The sequence below is a fragment of the Balaenoptera borealis genome (genome assembly GCF_965194805.1).
Source record: "Balaenoptera borealis genome assembly, chromosome: 13".
NCBI classification, from domain to species: Eukaryota; Metazoa; Chordata; class Mammalia; order Artiodactyla; family Balaenopteridae; genus Balaenoptera; species Balaenoptera borealis.
This window is the reverse complement of record NC_138870.1, coordinates 80963457-80981139: the sequence shown is the minus strand read 5'-3', so window position 1 is coordinate 80981139 and position 17683 is coordinate 80963457. Positions and strand designations below refer to the sequence as shown.

Below are 17683 nucleotides of genomic sequence, written 5' to 3'. Positions count from 1 at the left end.
CTCCAGGGGGTAGTCAGGCTCCAAGATAAAGGAACTAACTTTGAAGATATATATGGAATCTAGCCTTGAAGAAATAAAAGTGGTCAGATTCTAGGGCAAGGACCAGAGGACCAGAAGTTGGGCCGGGAACCTCACTCTTCCTTCCTTTTCTTTAATTCATCTACTACAGCATCTTTCAGACCATCCCCAGTCCTCCCAGACTAGGAGGACGCAAAGGTGACTTCTGGAGGGAGAATACAAAAGACCAAGATTAGAAGATAGTAAAACTGACTAATAATCAAGGAAATTGGTATTAAACCAAGCGATTTCAAAAAGGTTTTAAATAGGGAAAGGATGTGATTAGAATAGTTTCCAAAACTTTGCTTGATTTAAAATTAAAATTTTAACACAGCACATGACTCTCTGAGTTAAAGACGTAAATGAGTCTGATTTCCGATTCTGAAAATCATTAAAGTAACAGTATTACACCAAGGATACTAAAAACATCCCAGTTGCAGGTGGAGTCAAGATGGCGGATTAGGATGACGTGGAATTCATGTCTCCACACAAGTAGGGGACCTACCAGGCACCGGTAGGGGACCACGGACACCTAAGGGGACGGGAGGAACCATCAGCAACCAGGTAGGGCGTGGGGCGTGGGGGGAGTGAAGGGAGAGAAGAAGTGGAGGTGGGAGGGGACTGGCGCCACTGAGGGGCAGCTTGGGAAGGGGAAGGGATCCCACACCCGAAGGGGTAAGTTGGGGGACCATTGGGAGGACAGAGGATCAAAAGGGAGCATGGACAGGTTTCCCCTGCCCACTTGGGCCCCCAGGAACCTGCTGAGATTGGGCCTGATCCTCTGCCCACCTAGGCCCCCTCCAGCCACGCAGGTCCTGAGGGAGGGGGAGCAAAAGTAAAGGCTGGACCCTGAGCGGGGGCTGGGGGAGGGGAGGAGTTCTTACACCCAGTGGGACCCACCCATGGTTAGGGGTCCAGCAGCAATGGGGGGGACCCGGGGGGAGACGGTGGGGGAGGGGCACGAAGGAACGGAAGGGAACGGGGCCAGCGCTTTCCCTGTCCACTTAGGCACCGGGGAGCCTGTTGGGCTCCTGGGCCTAATGCTCTGCCCTCGGAGCCTCCCTCCTGCCCTGCAGAACCCAAGCCCCGTCCCTACACCCCCACCCAGGGCCCCATCTCTACACTCGGAGACCCCCTCCAACGTACTGGGCCCACACCCCACTCACACACCCTCACCCAGGGCCCTACCTCCAAACTCCGGAACTCCACACTCCAGAGGCCCTCCTTTCCACGGCTGTCTCTCTCCTTCCACGCAGGTCCTAAGCAGAGGCTCCGCCCCACGCTTGAATGTTGCTCCGCCCCACGCTTGAACGTCGCCCCCCCCCCACCTGCCTAGGTCCCACCCCACCCTAAACCCTGCCCCTGCCTAAACTCTGCCCCCATAGCCAAGGCTTTTTTTTTTCCTTCTTTTTTCCTCTTTTAGATTGGGGTTCTATTTTACTTTGCTGACTCACTGTTGTTGATTCATTTATATTTTTATTTTTCCTAATAAATCTTTTATTTTTCTAATTTTATTTTATTCTTTATACTTTGTTATTATCCTCTCCTTTTGGCTTGTTTCTCCCTGCCCCATCCCCCACTTTATTTTTCTTTTTTCTGATGTGGTTTTATTTTACCTTGTTGCTGTTGCTCCAATTATATTTTTATTTTCCCTAATATATTTTTTATCTTTCTAATTTTATTTTGTTTCTTATTCTTTCATATTGTACTACTCCTTTTTTTGTTTCCTTCTTTTTTTTTTTCTTTTCTGCTACGCCATGAAGCTTGCGGGATCTTGGTTCCCAGGCCAGGGGTTGGGCCCGAGCTCCTGTGGTGGGAGCTCCGCGTCCAAACTGCTGGACTAACAGAGAACCTCAGGCCCCAGGTAATATTAACTGGAGTGAGGCCTCCCGGAGGTCCTACTCTCAGCACCAAGACCCGGCTCTATCCAACTGCCTGAAAACTCCAGTGCTGGACGCCTCAGGCCAAACCAGTAAGACAGGAATACAGCCCCACCCATCAAAAAAAAAAAAAGAAAGAAACGACAAAAAAATATGTTACAGATGAAAAAGCAAGGTAAAAACCTACAAGGCCAAATAAATGAAGATGAAATAGGCAACCTACCTGACAAAGAATTCAGAGAAATGATAGTGAAGATAATCCAAAATCTCAGAAACAGAACTGAGAAAACACAAGAAACATTTAACAAGGGTCTAGAAGAACTAAAGAGCAAACAAACGGTGATGAACAACACAATTACTGAAATTAAAAAATACTCTAGAAGGAATCAATAGCAGAATAACTGAGGCAAAAGAACGGATAAGTGAGCTGGAAGATACAATGGTGGAAATAACTGCCAGGGAGCAAAATAAAGAAAAAAGAATGAAAAGAATTGAGGACAGTCTCAGAGACCTCTGGGACAACATTAAACGCACCAGCATTTGAATTACAGGGGTCCCGGAAGAAGAAAAGAAAAAGAAAGGGTCTGAGAAAATATTTGAAGAGATTATAGTCGAAAACTTCCCTAACATGGGACAGGAAATAGTCAATCAAGTCCAGGAAGCACAGAGAGTCCCATACAGGATAAACTCAAAGAGAAACACACCGAGACACATATTAATCAAACTATCAATAATTAAATACAAAGAAAAAATATTAAAAGCAGCAAGGGAAAAGCAGCAAATAACATGCAAGGGAATCCCCATAAGGTTAACAGCAGATCTTTCAGCAGAAACTCTGCAAGCCAGAAGGGACTGGCAGGACATATTTAAAGTGATGAAAGGGAAAAACCTACAACCAAGATTACTCTACCCAGCAAGGATCTCATTCAGATTCGATGGAGAAATTAAAACCTTTACAGACAATCAAAAGTTAAGAGAATTCAGCACCACCAAATCAGCTTTACAACAAATGCTAAAGGAACTTCTCTAGGCAGGAAACACAAGAAAAGGAAAAGACCAACAAAAACAAACCCAAAACAATTAAGAAAATGGTAATAGGAACATACCTATCGATTATTACCTTAAATGTAAATGGATTAAATGCTCCAACCAAAAGACACAGACTGGCTGAATGGATACAAAAAACAAGACCCATACATATGCTCTCTACAAGAGACCCACTTCAGACCTAGGGACACATACAGACTGAAAGTGAGGGGATGGAAAAAGATATTCCATGAAAATGGAAATCAAAAGAAAGCTGGAGTAGCAATTCTCATATCAGACAAAATAGACTTTAAAATAAAGACTAATACAAGAGACAAAGAAGGACACTACATAATGATCAAGGTATCAATCCAAGAAGATATAACAATTGTAAATATTTATGCACCCAACATAGAAGCGCTTCAATACATAAGGCAAATGTTAACAGCCATAAAAGAGGAAATCGACAGTAACACAATAATAGAAGGGGATTTTCACACCCCACTTTCACCAATGGACAAATCATCCAAAATGAAAATAAATAAGGAAACACAAGCTTTAAATGACACATTAAACAAGATGGACTTAATGGATATTTATAGAACATTCCATCCAAAAACAACAGAATACACTTTCTTCTCAAGTGCTCACGGAACATTCTCCAGGACAGACCATATCTTGGGTCACAAATCAAGCCTTGGTAAATTTAAGAAAATTGAAATCATGTCAAGTATCTTTTCTGACCACAGTGCTATGAGACTAGATATCAATTACAGGAAAAAAAACTGTAAAGAATACAAACACATGGAGGCTAAACAATACACTACTAAATAACCAAGAGATCACTGAAGAAATCAAAGAGGAAATCAAAAAATACCTAGAAACAAATGACAATGGAAACACGATGACCCAAAACCTATGGGATACAGCAAAAGCAGTTCTAAGAGGGAAGTTTACAGCAATACAATCCTATCTTAAGAAACATCTCAAAGAAACAACCTAACCTTACACCTACAGCAATTAGAGAAAGAAGAACAAAAGAACCCCAAAGTTAGCAGAAGGAAAGAAATCATAAAGATCAGATCAGAAATAGATGAAAAAGAAATGAAGGAAACGAGAGCAAAGATCAATAAAACTAAAACCTGGTTCTTTGAGAAGATAAACAAAATTGATAAACCATTAGCCAGACTCATCAAGAAAAAAAGGGACAAGACTCAAATCAACAGAATTAGAAATGAAAAAGGAAAAGTAACAGCTGGCACTGCAGAAACAGAAAGGATCGTGAGACATTACTACAAGCAACTATATGCCAATAAAATAGACAACCTGGAAGAAATGGACAAATTCTTAGAAAAGTACAACCTTCCGAGACTGAACCAGGAAGAAATAGAAAATATAAACATAACAATCACAAGCACTGAAATTGAAACTGTGATTAAAAATCTTCCAACAAACAAAAGCGCAGGACCAGAGGGCTTCACAGGCGAATTCTATCAAACATTTAGAGAAGAGCTAACACCTATCCTTCTCAAACTCTTCCAAAGTATAGTAGAGTGAGGGATATGCCCAAACTCATTCTACAAGGCCACCATCACCTTGATACTAAAACCAGACAAAGATGTCACAAAAAAAGAAAATCACAGGCCAATATCACTGATGAACATAGATGCAAAGCTCCTCAACAAAATACTAGCAAACAGAATCCAACAGACAGCACATTAAAAGGATCGCACACCATGATCAAGTGGAGTTTATCCACGGAATGCAAGGATTCTTCAACATATGCAAATCAATCAATGTGATACACCATATTAACAAATTGAAGAAGAAAAACCATATGAAAAACAAATTGAAGAAAAAAACCAACACCCATAAATGGGTGTTGAATTTTGTCGAAGGCTTTTTCTGCAAAAAAAAAGAAAAAGCCTTCGACAAAATTCAACACCCATTTATGATAAAAACTCTCCAGAAAGTAGGCAAAGAGGGAACCTACCTCAACATAATAAAGGCCATATATGACAAACCCACAGCCAACATCGCTCTCAACGGTGAAAAACTGAAACAATTTCCTCTAAGATCAGGAACAAGACAAGGTTGCCCACTCTCACCACTATTATTTAACACAGTTTTGGAAATTTTAGCCACAGCAATCAGAGAAGAAAAAGAAATAAAAGGAATCCAAATCAGAAAAGAAGACGTAAAACTGTCACTGTTTGCAGATGACATGATACTATACATAGAGAATCCTAAAGATGCTACCAGAAAACTACCAGAGCTAATCAATTAATTTGGTAAAGTAGCAGGATACAAAATTAATGCACAGAATTCTCTTGCATTCCTATACACTAATGATGAAAAATCTGAAAGACAAATTAAGGAAACAATCCCATTTACCACTGCAACAAAAAGAATAAAATACCTAGGAATAAACCTACCTAAGGAGACAAAAGACCTGTATGCAGAAAACTATAAGACCCTGATGAAAGAAATTAAAGATGATACAAACAGCTGGAGAGATATACCATGTTCTTGGATTGGAAGAATCAACATTGTGAAAATGACTATACTACCCAAAGCAATCTACAGATTCAGTGCAATCCCTATCAAACTACCACTGGCATTTTTCACAGAACTAAAACAAAAAATTTCACAATTTGTATGGAAACACAAAAGACCCCGAAGAGCCAAAGCAATCTTGAGAAAGAAAAACGGAGCTGGAGGAATCAGGCTCCCTGACTTCGGACTACACTACAAAGCTACAGTAATCAAGACAGTATGGTACTGGCACAAAAACAGAATAGAGATCAATGGAACAGGACAGAAAGCCCAGAGATAAACCCACACACATATGGTCACCTTACCTTTGATAAAGGAGGCAAGAGTATACAAAGGTTGGAGAAAAGACAGCCTCTTCAGTAAGTGGTGCTGGGAAAACTGGACAGCTACATGTAAAAGAATGAAATTAGAACACTTCCTAACACCATACACAATAATAAACTCAAAATGGATTAAAGACCTAAATGTAAGGCCAGACACTATAAAACTCTCAGAGGAAAACACAGGCAGAACACTGTATGACATAAATCACAGCAAGATCCTTTTTGACCCACCTCTTAGAGAAATGGAAATATAAACAAAAATAAACAAATGGGACTTAATGAAACTTAAAAGCTTTTACACAGCAAAGGAAACCATAAACAAGACGAAAAGACAACTCTCAGAATGGGAGAAAATATTTGCAAACAAAGCAACTGACAAAAGATTAATCTCTGAAATATACAAGCAGCTCATGCAGCTCAATATCAAAAAAAACAAACAACCCAATTCAAAAATGGGCAGAAGACCTAAATAGACATTTCTCCAAAGAAGATATACAGATTGCCAACAAACACATGAAAGGCTACTCAAGATCACTAATCATTAGAGAAATGCAGATCAGAACTACAATGAGGTATCACCTCACACAGGTCAGAATGGCCATCATCAAAAAAATCTACAAACAATAAATGCTGGAGAGGGTGTGGAGAAAAGGGAACTCTCTTGCCCTGTTGGTGGGAATGTAAATTGATACAGCCACTATGGAGAACAGTATGGAGATTCCTTAAAAAACTAAAAATAGAACTACCATACGACCCAGCAATCCCACTACTGGGCATATACCCTGAGAAAACTATAATTCAAAAAGAGTCATGTACCACAATGTTCATTGCAGCTCTATTTACAATAGCCAGGACATGGAAGCAATCTAAGTGTCCATCGAAAGATGAATGGATAAAGAAGCTGTGGCACATACATACAATGGAATATTACTCAGCCATAAAAAGAAACAAAATTGAGTTATTTGTAGTGAGGTGGATGGACCTAGAGTCTGTCATAGAGAGTTAAGTAAGTCAGAAAGAGAAAAACAAATACCGTATGCTAACATATATATACGGAATATAAAAAAAAAAAACGGTTCATGAACTTAGGGGCAGGATAGGAATAAAGATGCAGATGTGGAGAATGGCCTTGAGGACATGGGGAGGGGGAAGGGGAAGCTGGGATGAAGTGAAGAGTAGCACTGACATATACACACTACCAAATGTAAAACAGTTAGCTAGTGGGAAGCAGCTGCATAGCACAGGGAGATCAGCTCGGTGTTTTGTGACCACCTAGAGGAGTGGGATAGGGAGGGTGGGAGGGAGATGCAAGAGGGAGGGGATATGGGGATATATGTATACGTATAGCTGATTCACTTTGTTATACAGCAGAAACTAACACAACATTGTAAAGCAATTATACTCCAATATAGATGTCTAAAAAAATTAAAAAATTAAAATATCCCAGTTAAATTTTTTTAGGAGAAGGGAGGTTAGGTCCTATGATGGATATGGTGGGCTGGTTTGTTCAGCCTCTATACTACATTCCTTCCTAGTGTGACTCCTGTATTAAAGGGATGGAAAGGCTAAATGTGGTATTTTCCAAATTATCTTGCAGCTAGGGTTCTAGATATAAATGAGGGTTCCCAATTTGGAAGGAAGCAAGGAAGCAGAGATCCACTTCTTGCTGCCTTTTTTTTTTTTTTTTTTTTTGCTGCTGAACAAAGCTGTGGATGCAAAATGTTTCTAAAGCAGTATTCCAATATGTATTCTCCAGCTTACCAGTAAGGCAGAGGCAGTTGTGGAAGAGACAGTGGATGGTTAACCTGAAATACACTGCACAGGCTTAGTAGCAGTCAAATGGTAGATGGCAAGGAAACATATTGCAGGTTAAAAAGCTAATGACCCATTCCAGCCAAATGGCAAAACATTTTATAAAACTACTGCCACTGTAATATTTGTACCTTGAAAGACAAACCATGTGCCCAACAAGCTTTCAGCTCTGCAAAAGAAGGCTGTCTCTGCCTGTGGCCTGAGATTCCAGCTGACTGAAAACAGTAATGCGGGGAGGGGGAGAGCAGTGTTCTCATGGCTGGAAAAGCCAAAAGGCAGGAAATAAGATGGCGGCCTGAAGCCTTTCCGAAGACCCTCCCTCAAAATAATGGGAACCAGTCCAGCTGCTAAGATCTAATTAAGGGTGATACCTTTCCACCCAAGCCTCTTATTGCAGATGATGCCATGAAGTTGAAAAAGTCCAAAACAGAACCAGTATATAATCTACAGACTTTGGATTTAAGATCTTGGTCTAAATGAGCTCTTTAACTGTGGTTACTCGTGTATGAAACTGCCTAGAAGCAAACAGACTGGAAATCTACTACATTTCAGGGAACTATACTGCTAAAGAAACCAATACCCTGCAAAAACTCATATTCAACCTTTAAAGCAACTCTTCGGTCCACAACTTACACCAGCAGGAATCAGGCTGTGAAAGGTATGCAGTCCCCAAGAAAGGTATACTTTAAAACCCATTTCATATGAGGCAATGGAGTGCTAAGAGATGAAGATTAAATTCTCAGAGGGCAAAAGCAGAGGTCGTGGATGACAATGGATAAGAGTTAATCCTAGAGAATAGAACAGGGGCTGCAAAATAAGTTAACCAAGGAAGTCTTCCTGAAGGAAGACTTTACAAGAAACAGATGGCACACTCAAAAGGGACAACTGGAAAGAGTTTAATGAAATGACCATTTATTTACCAAGCTGTAAGAAGGGTTGAGGCAACCAATAGGGGATAGTGAAGCACCCAGGGACTAGCAACAGCAGGAAGTTATTATCTTCCACAGGCCTAAAGGCCAAAGGAAAGAAGCAGTGTCACTGAAGCCCTGTAAGAGATGAAGTTAAAAGAGTCCCCCAAGAAGACTTGCAGCTTTAGGTACAGGAACACAATCATTACCAAATGGTAGTCCTGCTGGGAGGGAACTAGGAATATAAATATCTCTCCAGTGCTCTCTCTTCTACCCTCTTGCTATATGTTTGCGTCCTCCCAAAATTCATATGTTGAAACTTAATCCCCAATGTATCAGTATTTGGAGCTGAGGCCTTTGAGAGGTGCTTAGGTCATGTGGTTGGACCCCTCAAGAATAGAATCAGTACCCTTATAAAAGAGATCCCAGAGAGTTCCCTCACCCCCTCTACCATACAAAGTCACAGGGAAAAGACAGTCATTTATGAACCAGGAAGTGGGTTCTCATCAGAAAACCATGCTGGCACCCTGAATCTTAGGTTTCCCAGCCTCCAGAACTGTGAGAACTAAATTTTTGTTGTTTATAAGCCACCCAGCCTATGGCATTTTGTTATAGCAGCCTGAACAAATTAAGATACCTCTGATTTAAGAGATCTTTCTCATTGGTTGAACCTAAATGGAATCCATAGGACAAGGAAATAAAGGTGATGCATTCCATAATGGTCAGGGTAGAACTACGGGTCTGGAGGAGCACATGAAGAAAAATCATCACTAACAATAAAATCAATCCCTTGCCCATACACCTATTAAATCACCTACTAAGAACAAATCACAAAGGAAATTACAAAATCGTGAGACAAACCACATTTCAAAACTCATGAAATACAGCCAATGCAGTACTCATAGGGAAATTTATAACCTTACAAATTATTTTTAGTACTTAAGTCTTTAACTCAAGAAGCTAGAGAAAAAAAAAAAACCAGCAAAATAAACACAAAGTAGAAGAGAGAAAATAGATAAAAGATAAAAATTAAAAAAAGAAAAAAACACTAACAAATTCAATTGGGTCCATCAAACAAAACCAATAACTGATTCTTTGAAAAATATATCTGTTAAGTCAATACTGCAGCAAATCTATGCAACATAAAAAGAGAGGGCATGAATAACATAAGTAATAAGACCTAATCAGGTCACTTACATTAAGTCATTTAATACTCACAACTGCTCTATGAGATTGATACTGTCATTTCTACTTAATATTGAGAAAACTGACACATAGAGAAGTTAAGTAAACTGCTCAAAATCACATTAACTATTATGTACTGGAGCTAGGATTTCCTATGCTGTCCAACTCCAGAGTCTGTTCCTTTGACAACTGTATTACACTCCCTTTCAGAATAAAAAAAGACTATCAAAATATCCCCCAAAATAGAAAACTGGAACTAAGCAATAACCATAAAAGAAAAGGAACCAATAGACATCATCCATTCCCCACACCCCCAGCAAAGGCCTAGACCAGGAGTCCCCAACCCCCGGGGCCGCAGACCAGTACCGGTCCGTGGCCTGTTAGGAGCCGGGCCGCACAGCAGGCGAGTGAGAGAGGCTTCATCTGCCGCTCCCCATCACTAGCATTACCACCCACACCATCCCCCCCCCTTAATTCCCCACCCCACCCCCACTCCCCCCACCCTCCCCTGCCGCCCGGTCTGTGGAAAAACTGTCTTCCACGAAACCGGTCCCTGGTGCCAAAAAGGTTGGGGACTGCTGGCCTAGACAGTTTAAGGGCCAATTTTAGCTATGCCTTCAAGGAATAGATCATTCCTGAAAGGTAGCAGAATATGCCACCCCAAAATTATGTCATTGGGCATATTGATAATTTTGGGCTGTAGGCACTTGAAAAAACAGCAAATGAAGGAGAAAACTTTCTCTGAACTCCCCCCCTTATTCTGCCTAAAGACAAATCTTCCAAAAGGAACTCAATTATCATAAATCCCCTCCCTGGGAGTTTCATCAACTAGGGAAGACTGACTCATCACAGGAGAGGAGGCTACACCCAGACAAATTTTGTCATATCTCCCATCTGCTCTTCTAAGGGTCCATTTATCTTTCCTAAGTAAACATTTCCTCTTCCCTAAGAGGTCTACACCCCCTCCCCCCCCATATAGATGGTATCTGAGCCTGAATTCTAAGCCATCTTCGAGTGTTAGAATTTTCCCCTGGGTATTGACAAAGATTCTTTCCTTAATCAAACTTTAGTCAGGCTCCCAAAACTTCTCCTAGGCCGACCTGTGCACTTCCTTGCAAAATCTAATTTTAACAAGAACCCTAGTATGTCAGTTTAACAAGAGTCTCCCATCCGCCACAACTGATCACCCTCAATATTGGGTTCCTCATCTTCTACCATTCTCCTAGGTGTAATCATGCCCTATAGGGTTAACAGAAGCTGGTGACTAATAGAGATTCTTGAGCTAGTCTTACAGAACAACAGATAAGGGAACAGCTTGTTAAAACCTCTCTGCTTATAAACTGCCGTCACTGATCAGCTTGCTTTAGTTTTTTCCCCTCTCCTTAATTGCATACCCTCCAAGCTTCACATAGCCTAGGTAATACACCACAAGACTCCTTAACCACCCCACAGATAACACCTCTGATGTATGGGTTGCTATAGTAATGGGGACAGAGACTTAAGTTGTTTTTTCGGAACTTAGAGTCAGCTCTTGTTCAGTTCGAGCTAAGACTGGTTGGGACCACGGGCCCTAACACTGGGCCTGCACAGGTGTTGGATGAATGCTCTTTTGTTGTCAGAGGGCCAAAACCTCCACCCCCAAATCGTGCTAAGCACCTCCATTTTTTAACATGCATCCCTGGAAGAAGCATGTAACCAAGATATGTCTGCACAGAACACCGACTACTTCACTTTTCCCCTACCTCCAATCACCTTTCCTTGCACCTAAGACCACCCTGCTCCTTTACCCCATAAATATGCCACCTTTGGGAGGGTGGATTTGAGACTTGTTCTCCTCCCTTGGCTGCTTTGTGAATAAACTCTCTCTGCTGCAAACCTTGGTGTCTGAGGTAACAGAGGTAATGTCTGACTACCCTAGCCTGTCTTCAGCAAGAATCCTGTTATATTGGTTCGGCCAAAACCCCTCTTGACCCCGTGTTTCCTCTTAGTAATTGAATTCCCATTTATCCATACTGTATTTGCAATAGAACCCAGTTCTATACTGAGGTCTCTTTCCCACTATTGCACGTCCTGAATGAAATATGTTTTAACTGCTTTAACTGCTGTCTAGCTCTGTTTTGTTTTTTTTTAAACAGTATCTCCCGTGTATATATGCAGTATACATGTTGTTAAAAACTGGACAACAGGCCCCAAATGGAGCCACTTATACTAAGATCCACCTTACCAAATCAAGACTTAATTACACTTTTGGCCTCTCCAAGAAATGTAACTGAACAGGACCTGTGGAGCCTTCCCAGGACAGAGCCCCTCCCCCATATCTTCTGCTGTAGCTCCTCTTAGAAGTACCAAGATAACAGTGTTTCATGATATTTCCTGAGCTTTTCAGATGCTAAAACCGCCACCAAATGGAAGAAATTAGCTACTTGATGATCATGAGCCTGTAGCCCCCAGACCTACTGGTACCTAAGGATTGATAATGTTAACTGCCCTGTTACCTCAAGATCAACCAACTAGAGAATTGTGCATGAACTGAGATGCCAGCACATACCCTGGGATGCCCCTCCCCTCACCTGACCTTTAAAAATGCTTTGCTGGGGCTTCCCTGGTGGCGCAGTGGTTGAGAATCTGCCTGCCAATGCAGGGGACACGGGTTCAAGCCCTGGTCTGGGACGATCCCACATGCCGCGGAGCAACTAGGCCTGTGAGCCACAACTACTGAGCCTGCGCATCTGGAGCTTGTGCTCCGCAACAAGAGAGGCCGCGATAGTGAGAGGCCCACGCACTGCCATGAAGAGTGGCCCCCGCTCGCCACAACTAGAGAAAGCCCTCGCGCAGAAACAAAGACCCAACACAGCCAAAAATAAATAAAAAAATAAAAAATAAAAAAAAATGCTTTGCTGAAACCCTTCAAGGAGTTAGGGGGTTTTTTTGGGCACAAGCCACCTGTTCTCCTTGCATGGCCCTGCAACAAACCTTTCTCTGCTCCAAACTTCGACTTTTCGGTTTGTGCGTCAGTCACAGGAACTTGCGTTCGGTAACAGAAACAGAATCTTAAGCCAGTCAGTCAGGAACTACCCAATCAACACTAGTGAGGTAATCTGCCTGACAGACCCGTGCCATCCCCTAAAAGAACATGACCTCGACACAACCAATCCACTCTTTTTTTTAAATTTATTTTTTTATACAGCAGGTTCTTATTAGTTATCTATTTTACACATATTAGTGTATATATGCCAATCCCAGCCATAAAAAGGAACGAAATTGGGTCATTTGTAGAGACGTGGATGAATCTAGAGACTGCCATACAGAGTGAAGTAAGTCAGAAAGAGAAAAATATCGTATATTAACGCAAATATGTGGAACCTAGAAAAATGGTACAGATGAACTGGTTTGCAAAGCAGAAACAGAGACACAGATGCAGAGAACAAATGTATGGACACCAAGGGGGGAAAGTGGCAGGGGTGGGTGGTGGTGGTGGGATGAATTGGGAGATTGGGATTGACCAATCCACTCTTTGCTAGCCTAACTTCCTTGTCCCACTCCCTTCTGCCTACAAAAGTCTTTCATTTTTTACAGATCCTGGGAAGAAGATCCTTTCTGTCTGCTGAATGGGATGCTGCCTAATTCATGAATCATTGAAGAAAGCCAGTAAGATCTTTTAAATTTACGCCAGTTGAATTTTGTTTCCTAACAATGTTAATAAACTTCTGTTTTTCTCTTGTTAATCTATCTTTTATGACAGGGGTCTCAGCCAAGAACTCGAAGGGTAGAGGGAAATTGTTCTTCCTCCCCTGTATTCCCAGTTTGTAAAATCAGTCCTAGAGCACAGAAAGTAATGGGAAGCTGCTTGACTCATTTATGAGGCAAGCAATAAAAATGCTATTGGAAGATTCAATACTGTAAAGATGTCAGGTCTCTCCAAATTAATCCATAGATTCAAAGCAATTCCAATCAAATCTTGGTAGTTTCCTTTTTCTAAAGTGAAAATGACAGGCTGATTCTAAAATTCATTCAGAAATACAAAGGGCTAAAAACAGCCAAAGCAATCTTGAAGGAAAATAAAGCTGGCTGGTTTTATTCTATCAGACACTAATATGTATTATAAAGTTACAGTAATTAAAATAATGTGGTATAGGCACAAGAATGATCAAATTAACCAATGGAAAAGAGAATACCCAAAAACAAGGCCACACATACAAGGTATCCTGATTTATGACAAAGGCAACATTGTAGTTCAGCGAGGAAAGGATGGTCTGTTCAGAAAATGCCAGGTTAGGACTTCCCTGGTGGCACAGCGGTTAAGAATCTGCCTGCCAATGCAGGGGACACGGGTTCAAGCCCTGGTCTGGGAAGATCCCACATGCCTTGGAGCAACTAAGCCCGTGCACCACAACTACTGAGCCTGCGCTCTAGAGCCTGCGAGCCACAACTACTGAGCCCACGTGCCACAGCTACTGAAGCCCGTGCGCCCAGAGCCCGTGCTCCACAACAAGAGAAGCCACCACAATGAGAAGCCCGCGCACCGCAACGAAGAGTAGCCCTCACTCGCCGCAACTACAGAAAGCTGGCGCGCAGCAACGAAGACCCAACACAGCCAAAAATAAATGAATAAATAAATAAATTTATAAATAAATAAATAAAGTTGTTTCCTGAAGATGGAAGTTCTTTCTTAAAAAAAAAAAAAAAAAAAGAAAATGCCAGGTTAACTAGACATCCATGTGGGAAAAAAACATATTGACCTTTACTTATTACCATACAAAAATCAGTTCCAGATGGATAGCAGATCTAGAAGCAAAAGGTAAAATAAAGCTTTTAGAGAAAATAATCTTTGTCACCTTAGAGCAGGCAAATATTTCTTTAAAGGCACTAACCATAAAAGAAAAAGGTTTACTTGGATTATGATAAAGTTAAGAGCTTCTGTTCATTGAAAGACACTATTAAGAGAGTGCCACACACCTCCTGAGATATTTGAGGTACACAGATCCAACAAAGGACTTATATCCAGTATATGCAAAGAACTCCTTCAAATCAGTAACAAGAGATAATCCAAAAGGAAAATATGCAACAAACTTGAATTGGCTTCACTAAAGTGGATACACAAGTGGTGCTTAAACATATAAAAAGACTCCCTCTTTCCTTATCAGGGAAATGCAAATTAAAGCCAAGAGGAGATACCCGTACACACCTACCAGAATGGTAAAAAGAGAAACTGAAATTAGCAAGTGTTGGTGAGGCTGTAGAGCAACTGGACCTCTCCTGTACTGCTGGTAGGAATATAAATTGGTACAACCACTTTGGAATAATGTTTGGCAATATCTACACAGGTGAATGTATATATTTCCTATGACTTAGCAATTCCACGTCTAAGTATATACTCAACAGAAATATGTTCAATAAGACATATATACTAAAAGGTTCACACTAGCACTATTCATAATAGTCTCAAACTGGAAATCACCCGAAGACCATTAATAGTAGAGTGGATTTAAAAATGGTCATGCATTCACATGGAATACTACAGAGAAATAAAAAATGCTCACATGACCATATGGATGAATCTAACAAACAAAACCAGAGAGCAAAAAGTCAGAGCAAAAAGAGCATATACAAATGGAAATGCCCAGTGTGTAAACTATAAAAATAGACCAAAGGAATCTAAGTTAGTTATTACAAAACTGAATTGTGGTTATCTTTGGGGTGGGGAGAGTGACTGAAAGGGAGTAAGAGGGAGTTTCTGGTGTGCTGGTTGACGTCCAGTTTCTTAACATGGGTACTGGTTACATGGATGTATTCAACATGTGAAAATTCATCAATCTGCACATTTATGATTTGTGCACTTTTCTTATGAACATCATGCTGCGATAAAAATTAACGGATGTGACAAAAAGCAAATAAATTAAACTACAAACTAAAAAAAATTTCTACAAGTATGGTAAGGTTAAGTAACATATGAAAAACGTATGCAAGGGACTTCCCTGGCAGTCCAGTGGTTGAGACTTCACCTTCCAATGCAGGGGGTGCAGGTTCGATCCCTGGTCAGGGAGCTAAGATCCCACATGCCTCACAGCCAGAAAACCAAAACATAAAACAGAAGCAATATTGCAACAAATTCTATAAGGACTTTACACCAGGTTCACATCAAAAAAAAAACAACAACAACAAAGAAAAGTAAAACGTATGCAAGTCATAAGAAGCTAACATCCAATAGTAAAATGAGCAAAAAATACAAAAAAATGCTCAAGAAAGAAATAAAAATGTTTTCAGTAAATGCACAAAATGTAAATTAGAACAACAGAATGCTATTTTTCCTATAAAATTAACAAAGATTAAAGGAAACTAATAAGGTTGTTGCTGAGGATTTGGTGAAAATACTCCTAATGGAAACTTGAATAGGTATAACCTTTCTGCATAAGTCTTAAAAAATGTTCATATCCTTTGACCCACTAGTTTTCCTTCTAGAAATTACTCTACGGAAAAATCAGAGATGCAGTAAAAGATAGACTTATGTCAGTGCTGATTACAATTGTATTTTGAAACAATATAACTATCCAAGAATGGGAAAATAGTTATATTATGATACACATACATGATTGGATATTATGTTATTGTTTTCAAAGAGTAATGAATAGGAAAAGACTCACTGAAAAATACATATAAAACTCTATGTGGTATATTTTTTGTGTTTAAAAAATATCAAACATACATTTGAGTAGAAAAAAAGTCTGTAAGAACACATACTATAATGTTAATGGCCAACTGTGGGTGGTAGGAAAAAGAGTGATTTTAATTTTGTGGCTTGTTTTCTACAATGAAATGTTCTTTGAGCATGTATTACTATTATACTCAGATATCTAAGAATAGGGTAAAAAAGTATCCACCCAGTTCCCTCTCTCTAGCAATCTAAGCAACATAGATTTTTGTCTCGTCTTCATCTCCCACATTCAATCTTGTAACTGTTTCCTCGATTTTACCTTAGAAGTATCTGTCCAAGCCATTATTCAATTATTTCTTCTCTCTTTTCCAGAACTCAGGCGCTTGCCTTCCCTACTGACCTCCTCAAATCCAGGCACTTCCTTTTGGTAAAAGAGCCCTATCTTCCACTACTTCTACAATCCAGCCCCATCAAACCACTTTATATAGCGACACTCCACACTCAAGTCCCTGAAAAATCTACACCAGGTACTTTCATACCTCCCAACCTTGGCATACTCTGTTCTCTTTCCTTATAATGCATTTTCTCCCTTCCATCTCTCTAAACATATTCACAGTTCAAGATCCACCTCCAATATCCATTTACTGGGTGTAGTGTCTCCGAGGCCACAGGAACAGACGGCGGTTTCCAAATCAATCCTCCAATGACAGTTTGTATATATTTCAACATTTACCATTCTGTACTATTTATTGCGTAGCTCTCTGATGGTATGGAATGAGCCGTTTCTTTTCTTAAATTTCTTAAAATCTTGTCGGATGAATGGATTTTAGTAAAGTATACATACATGCCTTATACAGGGGTGTGACTTTTCACCTGTGTCGGATAGACAAATGGCAACAAAAACACTATAGACTGTATTTTTGTTTTTGTTTTCATTCAAGATGGCAGAGGACGTCTTAAAATAGTCCCACACAAAAGCACTCACACCCGAGCCTCGAATCAGAAGAACTAGCTACACCTAGCGCAAGAGCAAAGGACAAAAGAATTAGATGCTGAGATACCGCGGCCCAAATCACCCACAGTAGGTCCCACACACAGATCTTAAACCACGGTATAAAAAAACAAAAACAAAAACAAAAACTAGCACCTGCTGCCTCCATTTCGAGGGCCACGCCTGGACCGCAAACTGTGACCTGGGGCATTTCTGGATACTGACCCGAACAAATCGAGGACGAAAAAGGGGGAGGCTAAATCGTACGGGTGAGTATGAACAAGCAGGGCTCT

At 40.6% G+C, this 17683-nt stretch overlaps 1 protein-coding gene across 8 annotated transcripts in view; it reads right to left on the bottom strand.

The window, feature by feature from the left end:
• Nucleotides 1–17683, bottom strand: part of VEZT (vezatin, adherens junctions transmembrane protein) — a 73023-nt gene that overhangs the window by 54947 nt on the left and 393 nt on the right. The gene's annotated exons all lie outside the window — the stretch shown is intronic.